Below are 12,987 nucleotides of genomic sequence, written 5' to 3'. Positions count from 1 at the left end.
GGGGATCTGAGTTCAGAATAGTACCTGGTGGAACATGGATGGGCAATAAGCTAATAAAACCTTTGCAATAAACTGTTAAAAACAGTCAAGACAAAGCAGACTGTGAAAAACTTCAAAAAAGATCTCACAAAGCTGAGTGCTTGGCAACAAAATGTCAAATAAAATTTAATGTGGACAAGTGTAAAGTAATACACTTTGGGAAAAAATAACCCCAACTATACATACAACATGATGGGGCCAAATTTAGCTACAACTAATCAGGAAAGAGATATTTGGATTATCATGGATAGTACTCTGAAAACATTCATGCAGTGTGCGGCAGCAGCCAAAAAAGCAAATAGGTTGTTAGGAATTATTTTAAAAGGGATATTCAATAAGACAAAGAATATCTTACTGCCCCTATATAAAACTATGGAATGCCCACATCTTGAATACTGAATACAGATGCGTACAGATATGGTCTCCTCATCTCAAAAAAAGATATTTTGGCATTAGAAAAGGTTCAGAAAAGGGCAACTAAAATTATTGGAAGTTTGGAACAGGTTCCATATGAGGAGAGGCTAAAGAGACTGGGACTTTTCAATTTAGAAAAGAGGAGACTGAGAGGGGGATATGATAAAGGGAATATAAAAACATGAGCGGTGCGGAGAGGGTGAATAAAGAAAAGTTATTTACTTGTTCCCATAATGCCAGAACTAGAGGACACCAAATGAAATTAATGGGTAGCAGATTTAAAACTAATAAAAGAAAGCTCTTTTTCACACGGTGCACAGTCAACCTGTGGAACTCCTTGCCAGAGAAGGCTGTGAAGGCTAGGACTATAACAAGAGTTCAAAAACGAGCTAGATATATTCATGGAGGTTAGGTCCGTAAAAGGCTGTTAGCCAGGGCATAGAAATGGTGCCCCGGCCTCTGTTTGTCAGAAGCTGGAGATGGATGGCAAGAAACTAGTCACTTGATCATTGTCTTCGGTCTGCCCGCTCTGGGGCATCTGGCACTGGCCACTGTCAGCAGATGGGATACTGGGCTAGATGGACCTTCAGTCTGACCCAGTAACAGCCATTCTTATGTTCTTAATGTCAACCTGTATATGTCATATTCATTGCGGGAGAAAAAAAACAAAACAAAACAAAAAACACCTGCTTGCCTTCTCTGTTGTGTTCCTTTTATGAATGCAAAATGCCGTCTCATGTAATCGTTCACACATTGTTGTGAGTTGCGGAGAGCAAACTTGTAGTGAAGGCTTTTGTGTCCCTCATTAGTATTCTTGGTCGTTGTCAAATATTATTCTTGGCTTCTTATGTATAGCTGTATCACTTTTTGTTTGCACCACATCCTGCTGCATGCCGCCTTCTGCTTATGCATCACTTTTAGAGTCAGTAACAAGGCACATCTGCTTTTTTTTTTTTAAATTCAGCTCATTTTAGCTCTGTGAGAATTTGCATTCCTTTTTGTTGTGGATGCTGTTGACCTTAGTATTTGTTTTCTGTGCTTCAACAATCTAGTTCTATTGAAAAACTAGTCATAAATATGCATATTTTAAAGAGCGATGCTCTAAAGCACGAGTGAAACATTCATGCTAACCGCTTGTCTAAAACCAGAGGCTCTTTCAATTGCTTATGAAATAATGAGGCAATGGGAAAAGCTATTGTGTGAACAAGCTGCAGCAAGAAGCAGCTATTGACCAGAATAGAGATATGATCCCAAAATCTGTCTTCATGATGGGAGAAAAGAGCTGCAAAAAGAAGTATTTGCAATGGGAAGCAGTGATATGCCAAACCTGGAAGTCCTAACTTTGAAGAAAAAACAAATACAGTATTCTTAATTTTCAAAACACAGTGAAAAATATTAGCCTGAAGTGAGGCAGATGTAACCTAATAATTAGGAAGCATTACCAAACCATATCTATTGACCAAGACTCAGCGAATGTATTAGTCATGTGATAGGATTTTCATTTATATCTTATTTGCATACAAAGTTATTCAATTATATAATTAGCTTATTTCGTATACCAAATTAAAAATAAACTTTCAACGTTTAAAATCATCTAGAACTTAAAATATCTAATAACTAATCCTCTAATTTCCACCTATGCACAGGGATCCAATTGCAATGGTGATTGTTAGACTGTAAATTTCTAACAGATTTGTTTAAATTATCTTAGTCTTTCTGTGATCTTATTGTTCCACATGCTTTACGATACTTGGCACTGCAGATGAAGAAAAACACCTGTTAGCAATATCAACAAAATGAAGCAGAAAATTAAGGCTTGGTCTTGCCTGCACTGAAGTTAATGTTTTGTCATTGGCTCAACAAGTTGTCATTTACAAAAGGAAAATATTTTCTGCCACTGGAGACCATACTGAAAAACAAGAATCAGTGGTTTTGGCATTGGTTTTGTAAACCCAGGGTTGGGAGTTCAAGCCCTGAGGAGACCATTTAGGCATCTGAGACAAATAGGTTAAACAAAATCTGTCAGGGATGGTGCTTGGTCTTGGTGAGAGGGCAGGGGACTAGATCTGATGACCTTTCAAGGCCTCTCCCAGCTCTGTGCAATATGTCTATCTCCATAAATTGTACATTTGGAATCTAGATGTTGTCTTTAAAGCTTAAGGAAGTTTTGTTGCATGGCTTTGTGTCACTGCTAATTAGTGGGAAAGTAGTTTCTACTCTATGGGTAGGGCTACAGCGAGCCATAGCATCAGCAGCTTGATGCAAATAAAGCAGTCTCAAAAATGCAAATGATTCTCATTTGCATATTCATGTGACCAATTTGCATTTTCACATGAGATCATCCTGCTGGCAGAGACTACCTCCGGCAGAAAACAAGCAATGTGGATGAGGTTCTACTGGCAAAAGCCCCCTTTGTTGGCAACTCCTTATCCCTGATTTTTTCCAGGCATACAGGGCTGCCAACAAAGAGGGGTTTTGCCATCAGAACCATGTCTACACTGCTTTCTTTCTGCTGGCAGCAGCCTCTCCCAGGTTATGTTCTTATGATCTTGAACGTGTGCAAATTCATCACATGAATATGCAAATACAAATGAACATCCATTTGCACTTTCAAGACTGCTCATTTGCATCAATCTGCTGGCACTGCCAGTCAATGGAGCCCTAATCTATATGAAATTTCATGTTAGCAGAGTCTAATGCTAGTTTTTGAATGGCTCCAGTTACTGAAAGAAAAATCTGCTGCTATTTGGCATCTCTTTTTGCAACCCAACTCCATCTCTTCAACACACACAGTGGTTTTGCCACATTCTTAGTTTTCATGAAATCATTAAGGTTACTAAGATATAAATCATAGGCAGCAATCCTAGAAATCCATCTGCAATAGAAAAATGTGGCATTTGGATTTTTGTAGTGAGTGTTTAGATTTACATTTTATGAAAAATATAAACATATGCTAATTTGTAGACTAACAGATATATTGGATAGTAACAAAGAGCATAAGCTTACATGGGCAAAGACACACTTCATCTGATGCATGGGTCTTTGCCCACAGAAGCTTATGCTCCAATATATCTGCAAGTCTGTAAGGTGCCACAGGACTTACTGTTGTTTTTGCAGATACAGACTAACACAGCTACCCTTCTGGTATGTTAACTATTAACTACATTTTACTGAGACTACCAGTGTCACTTATTTGGAGCTTGCCAAATCATATTAAACAATCTAAGCACAAGCATGTGAAGGGCAAACAAATTCTCCATATATGAAAAGTATTTCAGCAGACAGTAGGAGCCCTGCTATCTGGGGCTGAGCTTTATTTTTGATGGTGTTAAAGAAAAAAATGGAAAATATAGGACACAGACTTAGATGTATTTGGTATATGTAAGAATATAAATTGTAATTCTATTAATTTTATTATAATTATTGGTGGCACTAGTAGGCTTTGAACTAGCTTAAAATCATTAATGTATCAATAAAATGTGTTCACCTGATATCTATGTGTTCTGGTTAGGGAAACTAAGGTTCAGTTTTTCATTTTAATTGTGGAGAAACACAGAAGTATTTGGTCAATGATTTTTTTTCCTTTTAATTGTGGAGAATTAAGATCCCTGATCAAATTATAGGCCAGTCTGCTGCTTTAATTTACATATGCAGATGAACTGAATGCTTCATTGTATCTCACATTTTCATTTAAACTATGCTCCATGCTTCATTAAAATGCATTAATTACTGATTTTACGGGATACAGATTTCTGAAGCATGCCTCAACATAAAATGGGTTTTGTCAATGTAAACTTTGTCACCTGCTCATGTGGATGTTGGATTTGGTCAAAAGATATGCAGATTCTACTCCTGCAAAAGTGTTCCTGAAGGCCTTTACATGCTCATTGATACAAGTGCACTAAAGGAGTCAAGGCTTCAACATTTTAATAAACCAAATGTGGAAAATCAAATCAGACCTTTTGCAAGACTAAAGCCATGTCTACACGTGCACGCTACTTCAAAGTAGCGGCGCCAACTTCGAAATAGCACCTGTCACGGCTACACGCGACGGGCGCTATTTCAAAGTTAACTTTGACGTTAGGCGGCGAGACGTCGAAGTCGTTAACCCCATGAGAGGATAGGAATAGCGCCCTACTTCGACGTTCAACGTCGAAGTAGGGACCGTGTAGTCGTTGCGCGTCCCACAACGTCGAAATTCCCGGGTCCTCCATGGCGGCCATCAGCTGAGGGGTTGAGAGACGCTCTCTCCAGCCCCTCAGATCAATGGTGGCCGCATGGAGCGGCCCCTTAAAGGTCCCTTCCCCCTCCCTTCCTGTGCAGGAAGCTGAGGGAACGTGCAGGCGGCAGCCCACACACGCGGCCAGCCTGCATGTCCCTCAGCCACCCACCCAGCTGCGATGGCTGCCCGGCAGCCCCCCCAGCACCCCCAGGGGATCCCCCCCAAGGGGAGCCAGGGCAGCCAGCCCAGCCAGGCGGGCAGCCAGGCTGGCAAGCGGCAGCGGGGCCCCTCCTGGATGGAGGCCAAGCTGCGGGACCTGCTGGGGCTCTGGAGCGAGGAGGAGGTGCTCCAGGTAATGGGGAGCAAGAGGCGGAACGCAGATGCGTTCGCTCGGCTGGCCGATGGCCTGGCTGCCCAGAGTCACCCTGCCCGCACTCCTGATCACGTCAGGAGTAAGGTGAAGGAGCTGCGGCAGGGTTACTCCCAGGCCCGGGATGCGGCCAGCCGATCTGGGGCCGCCCCCGTCACTTGCCCCTTTTACAGGGAGCTCAGGGACATCCTGGGCCCCCGGCACATCTCCTCCCCTCTGGCCACCCTTGATACCTCGGCCAACAAGCCCCAGCAGGCCCTGCAGCCGGAGTCCGCCCCAGAGGTAAGTCCCACACCCCAGGGGCCCCCCCTGGAGCCCACCCCCGGGACATCGCGGCAGAAGGAGGAGGAGGAGGAGGAGGGGGGCTCCTCCTCTGCAGAATCTGGGCTGCAGATCCTCCTCCTGCCATCCTGGAGCAGCAGCCGGGCCTCCGCCCCCCCGGGGATCTCCGGACCGTGGGAGCGGACCGACAGGTAGGTACCCCCCTGTGGTGTACACCCCTGGGCTTGAGGGGCGGGGGGTAATAGATATGTGTCCAGGGCCCCCCACATGCTCACATGGCCATGGCCCCAAGGACAGCAGGGCCATGGCCCTCACAGCAGTGTATCAGCCCCTGCCCCCCCCACCTCGCACGACAGTGCCATGCCCCATCCCCGGGGCAGGGGGGAGCGGAACCTCGAGGGGCCCCCGGGAGGAGGGGGTGGGACACCCCGCAGCAGCAGCATGTGATGGAGTGGGGGGAGTGCCAAAGGGAGACTCAGGCTACATATGAGCAACAAGATCCGAATAGCTCCCAGGGGCAAAGGAGGATCGTGGGGCTACAGCTGGCAGGTGACACCTCTGCCCTGAACAAAGAGGAGGGAGGAGCCGAGCTGGCTTGGAATTGTGGGGGGAGGGCGGGGGCCACAGGTAGAGGCTAGGGGAAGGGAGAGCTGGAAGGCAGCCAGCCTGAGGAGGGGGAAAGCTGCATCCCAGAGGGGCCCCCCTTGGGGTCTTCTCCCCACGATGGGTTGGAAGGACTGTCTCTTCCGACAGCTGGTGCTGTCACTCCTGGGAGAAACTGGGCATCTGTGGCCTAAGAAACCTCTCCTGCTGTCAGACCCTGCGGGGTGAAGTGAGAGTCGCTCCCACCAGGGGACGGGGTGCAGGGCAGGGGGACCCCTGAACCCCATCCATCACAGCAGCATCTCCCGGGGATGGGGCTGGGGAACCTGCAGCACAGGGCTGGGGGGACAAAGGCCACGGCTCGGGGCCCACACTAACACCTGTCTCCATTCTTGTTCCCCCCCTCCTCTCCTGTGTCCCACACCTGCACCATCAGAAGGACTGGAAGAGAGCGCCGGCGAGGCCTCAGTGGTCCCAGAGAGCCCTCCGGGACCATCGCTCCAGGTCAGCCCCTCGGCCGAGGACCAACTGGCCCCACGGCGGGCTAGACGGCGGACCCCGCACCACTACCACACGACGGCGACGGACCCCCAGCTGCTGGCCATCCACTGACGGCAGCTGGAGGTCATGGAGCAGCAGCTGCAGCTGCAGGAGCGGGCGCTGGCCTGGCTCCAGGAGGCATGGGGGGCCTACATGGAGACTTTTAACCACCTGGTGGACTACCTGGCCCCCCATGCCGCGCTGGCCGCTGCAGCGCCCGCCCTGCCTGCTCCACCAGCCCCACCACCAGCTGCTCCGCCCGTTGCCTTCCCGTCCGCCGTCGCCCCGCCACCCACTGCCGAGGGCCAGAGCGCCGAGCGACCCCTGGAGCCACCTGAGACTCGCCAGGCATCACATCTTCCGGTCCGGCCCGCCCCCAGCCAGCCCAGGACAGGGCTGCGACCGCGGCGGGGCTCCTGGCCGGCCACGCCCAGTGCCGGGCTATAGGGGCGAGGGGCCTGGCATGTGGCCCCCACCTTGTATATAGTTTAAAGTTATTATTTGGTGCCCCCTGTTTGCCCCGTCCCCCCCATGTAAATAGTTCTCCCCTTTATCCTCCCTGGTTTTCTTTTTATTAATGAGGACACTTGCTTCTTAGTATTGTTTTATTTTTGTACATATTAGTTTGTTTCCACATGTTTGTATATAGTTTGTTCTTGTTTCATATATTTACAGTTAAAAAAAAAAGTTCTGAAAGAAAAAGAAGTTTAAGTTCAGCCACAAGTGCGTGCTGTCATTTGTCCAGGAAAAGTGGGAGCAGGGTGCGGTGGGGTGCTCCATGGTGTGGGCGTTGGGGCAGGAGTGTGGTGGAGGAAGGGGCGGGCAGTGGGGGGCCTGGGCAGAGTTCACCCCGCAGCCTCATCATTGAAGTGGGCCTGCGGGGCCTCCCAGACCCGGGTCCCTTCGGGGTCCACCTGCCGACTGGGGGCAGCAGGTGGCTGGACGTCTGCCCTGTCGGCCTCCGCAGCCCAGCCCTGGAAAAAGGTCTCCCGCTTGCTCTCCACCAAATTGTGCAGGGCGCAGCAGGCACCCACAATCTGGGGGATGTTGTTGGGGCCCGCATCCAGGCGGGTCAGGAGACATCTCCAGCGTCCCTTCAGGCGGCCAAATGAGCGCTCCACCACCTGGTGCGCCTGGTTCAGGCGCTCATTGAAGCGCTCCTGGCTAGCAGAGAGATGGCCCGTGTATGGGTGCATGAGCCACGGCCGGAGGGGGTATGCCGCATCTGCAATGACGCAGAAGGGCATGGTGGTGTCCCCCAGAGGGATCTCCCGCTGGGGGATGTAGGTCCCCGCCTCCAGCCGGTGGCACAGGCCCGAGTTCCGGAAAACCCGGGCGTCGTGGGTGCTGCCAGGCCAGCCCACATAAATGTCCTGGAAACGTCCCCGCCTGTCCACCAAGGCCTGGAGGACGACAGAATGGTAGCCCTTGCGATTCAGGTATCGTCCTCCACTGTGATGTGGGGTGCGGATGGGGATGTGAGTCCCATCCAGAGCCCCGAAGCAGTTGGGGAAGCCCAGGGTGGCAAAGGCCGCGATGGTGGCATCTGCGTCCCCCAGCCTCACGAGCCTGTGCAGGAGCATGGCGTTGATGGCACGCACAACCTGCAGAGAAAGCACATGGGACAGCACCCATGAGGGGTGAGCAGGGTGTGCGTGGCCCTGCCCTGCCCTGCCCTCCTCTGCCCGGTCCCCCCTTCCTTGCCCTGCCCTCCTATGCCCTCCCCCGCCCTGGCCTCCCCTCCCCTCCCCTGCCCTCCTCTGCCCAGGCCCCCCTCCCCTGCCCTGCCCTCCCCCCGTGGGTTCTCTTACCTCCATGAGGACAGCCCCGACGGTGGCCTTGCCAACACCAAACTGCTGCCCCACGGATCGGTAGCTGTCGGGAGTGGCCAGCTTCCAGACAGCGATGCCGACCCATTTCTGCACTGTGAGGGCACGCCGCATGGCCGTGTCCTGGTGCCTGATTGCGGGGGTGAGCCACTGGCACAGCTCCATAAATGTCTGCCGGCTCATCCTGAAGTTCCTGAGCCAGCGGTCGTCGTCCCACTCCCCAAGCACCAGCCGCTCCCACCAGTCGGTGCTGGTGGGGTAGCTCCACAGCCGCCGGCGTGTGAGGCGGGGGCGGCGGGGTGCTGCAGGGTTAGGGGTTGAGCCCTGCTGCCCTGGGGGCAGCTCTTCCTCCGGTGTAGCAAGGAGGTGCTCAACTGCCTCCTGCATGGCATGGAGCAGGGCAAGCCCTGCTCCTGCCGGGAGGGCTGGGTGGACCTCTGGCTGCTGCTGCTGCTGCTGCTGCTGCTGCTGCTGCTGGGGGTCCATGACTGTGGCGCCCGGGGTCTGTGTGCCTATGGCTCCTCAGACCGCGTGCTGTGCAGGCTGAGTGTGTCTGGGAGGGGCCCTTTAAGGGAGCGGCTAGCTGTTGCCCCGGAAGCGCTAGTCCGCCCTGTGACCCTGTCTGCACCTGTGCCTGGCATCCCTATTTCGATGTGTGCTACTTTGGCGTGTAGACGTTCCCTCGCTGCGCCTGTTTCGATGTTGGGCTGCGCAATGTCGAAGTTGAACATCGACGTTGCCGGCCCTGGAGGACGTGTAGATGCTATTCATCGAAATAGCCTATTTCAATGTCGCTACATCGAAATTAGCTATTTCGATGTAGCGTGCACGTGTAGACGTAGCCTAAGGGTGGTAATTCATATGTCCCATTTTCATGTGACTGGAGGGAGAAGAGGCTGTGGCGTACACCTTACCGAAAAAGGGGCAGCATGCACTAACTTCATTCCTTAATGTGAAAATATCATCTTATGCACAGAAGGGCCAAGGCCAACCTCCAAAATGTGCTTTTCCAGCAAAGTTACCCTCCTCACCACACTACCACACAGAGCAACTTAATTAGTAACTGGTTATTTTATCAAAGAAAATTATTATGCCCCAAATATAACCTGAGTAGGGATTCCCCACTTTATTCCAAATGCACTGGTTTAGATAAAAAAATAAACCAGGTTTAACAAACAAAGATACATTTAAAATCTATTCAAGGCATAAAATCAGAAGTGGTTATCACAGAAATAAAAGGTAAAATCACAATCTAATTCCTAGACTCTATCAAGCTAAATAAATAGAAATCAAATAAGGTGCATCTCATCCAAAGCTTTTTAGTAGACCATTCTAACTGGAAAGCCTTCCAGGTATTACCAATCCCTCCCATAATTGATGGTTCTTTTGTCTCTTAAATATTCCTGCTCCTGTGAGTAGAGATTAGGGAGAAGAGATAGCCAGAGGCCATTTTTCCCCCTTTTTACACCCTGATCTTTTTTTTTACTGAAAAAGCCCTTGGTGCATGATAGGGATCATGCAGTACCACAATATACACACTCTGCAAAGTGTCCTTCATATGAATGGTAAATTTTGTCTGTACCTTCCCTCACCCCTTCTGTTTAATCTCCAGTGAAACAAGGAATGGTTCTAACACTTTGTTGGTGAACTGGTATGCCTTTGTTTCTGGGTATGACAGGGTCTGGGCTCCTGGATAGGGTCCTCCCCTTCTGGGTCAGTGGGTGGCCATACCACCCCATTGCTACATGTCCCAAACAACCCCCACCTCACTAATTCGGGAGGAGGGGAGATTTCCCCATCTTGCCTCAGGTGGGTGAGTGGCAACACTTGACAGCCTCCTTCCTTACTTCAGGCAGGTGCTGGGGGAAACTAGCTCACACCTTTCCAAAGTGAGCCCAGGCCCTAGCTCAGGGAGGTGCAGCAAACAAGACCCACAACAGCCTAGGCCCTAGCTCAAGGCAGGGCAGCAAACAAATACAACAGTTTTGGAGCCACCCAGGCCCTATCTCAGGGCAGGGCAGCAAACAACAGTCTCAGAGCGGGGATTGCCACCCAGCAAGTGGATGGCAGTGGGGCGTGGGCCCACACGGTCCACCGTGTCCCTGCCCAGGGGCCCTGGTTGCATCCATACTGTCTGCTGCATGGGTCAGCAGGGGATCCTCACCACAAAACGTTGACCCATGGACCTTTAACAGTCCTCTCTATCCCCTGGGTCAGCTCTGTCTTTCCCCTCTGGGCATACCTGGGCATCCAGTTGGGCTTTAGAGGGTTCAAGAGGTTCCCCAACTGGCAGAGATGCTGGTGGTCCAGTCAAGGCCTCTGGGGCTGGCAAATGCTACCACCTCAGCTTTACTCTGGGTGCAGGCCAGGGATGAGGTTGCAGTTGCTCCTCAGGGTCAGGTGGGTCCTCCAGGGCTTTCTGGGTTTTCAGGATCAGACAGGGTCCTAGGGTCCAATCCAGCCTGCCACTCTTGGCAGATCCTCAGAACCCCCAAGCTGGGAGCACTGTGCTGACCTCTTGATCCTCTGGAGACTGGACCCGAATGAGGCCTCAGGCTGTGGTTTTATAGTCCTAGTCCCGCCTCCTGTCTTCCATTGCTCAATCCAAAAAGGTTTCCAGAAGGGGTCCTCCCCTTCTGGGTCAGTGGGCAGCCATCCTGTCCTGGCTACACACACCTCTGCCCCTTATGTCCAGTTCCCCATTATGGGAACTGGGCCCTTGGTCCTCCCTCAGGCAGGATAGCACCTCTGTACCATCTTCTGTCCCAGATGAACAGCTGTAGGGCCCACGGGGGTGGTTGTGTCATCCTCTTACAATGGCAGCAGGGAGCCAGTAGTTGTGACCAGACCTTCCGTACACATCTCGGCCACCGGACTGCCCCTTGTGGATTTGTCATCTATATGCCACCCTCAATGTTGGGTCTTCCAGCTGGGTCCTGGGGCTGTTGGCATAGCAGATGGCATCAGGCCTTCCTTGAGTATAGAGTTGGCCAGTTGGGTGTTCTTCCGTGTTTCCCCTCTTGAAGGCTGCCTCCTCCTTCACTGGCTCCTCTAGTTGGATCTCCAGATGGGCCTCCTTGGGAGGGTCACCTCTTGCCTGGCCTGAAGTGGGGGGTACCCCAAGGCTGGCCACTTGGATGAGGGCATTGAATCATGGCCAGTCTTCGCCCAGAATAACTGGGTAGGCCAAAGTGCGGATCACCCCCACTGCTACCTTCTCCATCTGTCCCTGGACAGTAAAATGGACTTATGCCCAGGGATAGACTCTTTTGTCCCTGTGGACGTACCACAGGTGTAATTCTCTGTCTCTCATAGCCCCAGAAGGGAGGGCCTCTGGGCGGACAGGAGTCTGGCTGAATCCTTAGTCCAGAAGGGCCATCCCCTACTGTACTCCTATTATTGGAATGAGCTGGAGGGCTGGGTCAGGATCTCCATGATGCAGGTCCAGCCATAACTGCGGTGCACCACTGGGCAATCTTGTTGCAAGTGCCCCAGACAGCCACATGACCAACAGGGCCTGACCTCAGCCTAAACTAGCTGCACAGGGGTCTCCAAATGTGAGCAGTGCTCACAGCACCCAGAGTCCTGGGTGCAAGGTCTCAGGACCCCCCTGGGTCTAGACGTGTGGTCCTGCCATCTGGGCTCTCACCTTGCGGAAGCCTAGTTCAAATTGCCTCCTTGGGTCAGTGTATGGCTGTTGGTACCAGGGTCCACACCCTTGAAGCAGAAATTGGGGTGCTGGTGCTCAGTGTCAGTGGACTTCCAGCAGCCAAATAGTGCTCCATTAAGGTAACTACCACAGTGAGGGTTGCTGGCCAATGCCAAAGAACCCATGCTTGGCCAAGAAGTGGGAGTATTTGAGTAAATTGTTCTAAGGCCACTTGCTCCACTATGTTTTCCACTGTCTTCTATTCTGGCCACAGCCATCGTTAGCAGAGGGTTTGTATTTCTTGAGCTAAGGCACTGGGACAGGCTCCTGGGAGGTAAGTTAGGGACTGGAGGTGCTGCCAGAAGATCTCTGGGGAAATATCCAGAGCGTCCAGGACAGTGACTTTCACCTTGGTGTAGTCCTGGGCTTCGTCTACGGGAGCCCCTGGTACACCATCTGGGCCACCCCAGTTAAATAGGGAGCCAGCACTGTAGCCCACTGGCCGTGGGCCCATCCGGCCATGGATGTCACCCACTCAAACATTTTAAGGAAAGCCTCAGGATCATCCTCTGGGCCCATCTTAGTGAAGCGGAGGGGTGTCAGGATCTTCAGTGCGCCTTTGGCCTCTCCCGAGGCTAGGTCATCCAATGATATTAGCAGGGCCGCCAGCTGCTGAAATTCCTGCTGCTGGAGCTCCTGTTGTTGGACTGCTTGTTGCTGGAGCAGTACCTTTACCAGCTGCAGTAGCTGCTGATGCTGCACCTTGAGGTGCTGCAGCATCTTAGTATTTTGGTCCCACTGGTTGTCTGCTAAGAACTGGAGAAATTTCTCCACCTCCATCTTAGGTAAATGGGCAAGCCCACAAACAGAGAACACAGAAAAACATTATCTCTCTCTTTTTTTTTTCAGCTACTGAGGCAGGCCCACAGCCCCTTATGTCAGGGGTTGGGTCATGCCATGTTCTCCACCACGTGTGACAGGGTCTGGGCTCCCGGAAGGAGTCCTTTCTTTTCAGGTCAGTAGGCAGCCATCCTGCCCC

At 51.5% G+C, this 12,987-nt stretch overlaps 1 protein-coding gene across 1 annotated transcript in view; it reads left to right on the top strand.

Annotated features, from left to right (window-relative positions):
- CNTNAP2 (contactin associated protein 2) overlaps positions 1-12,987 on the top strand; it is a 1,212,102-nt gene that overhangs the window by 18,386 nt on the left and 1,180,729 nt on the right. The window lies entirely within an intron of this gene.

The sequence above is a fragment of the Carettochelys insculpta genome, chromosome 2 (assembly GCF_033958435.1).
Source record: "Carettochelys insculpta isolate YL-2023 chromosome 2, ASM3395843v1, whole genome shotgun sequence".
In the NCBI taxonomy this organism is placed as follows: Eukaryota; Metazoa; Chordata; order Testudines; family Carettochelyidae; genus Carettochelys; species Carettochelys insculpta.
The sequence above is the reverse complement of the archived record's forward strand: the minus strand, read 5'-3'. Positions and strand labels throughout refer to the sequence as shown.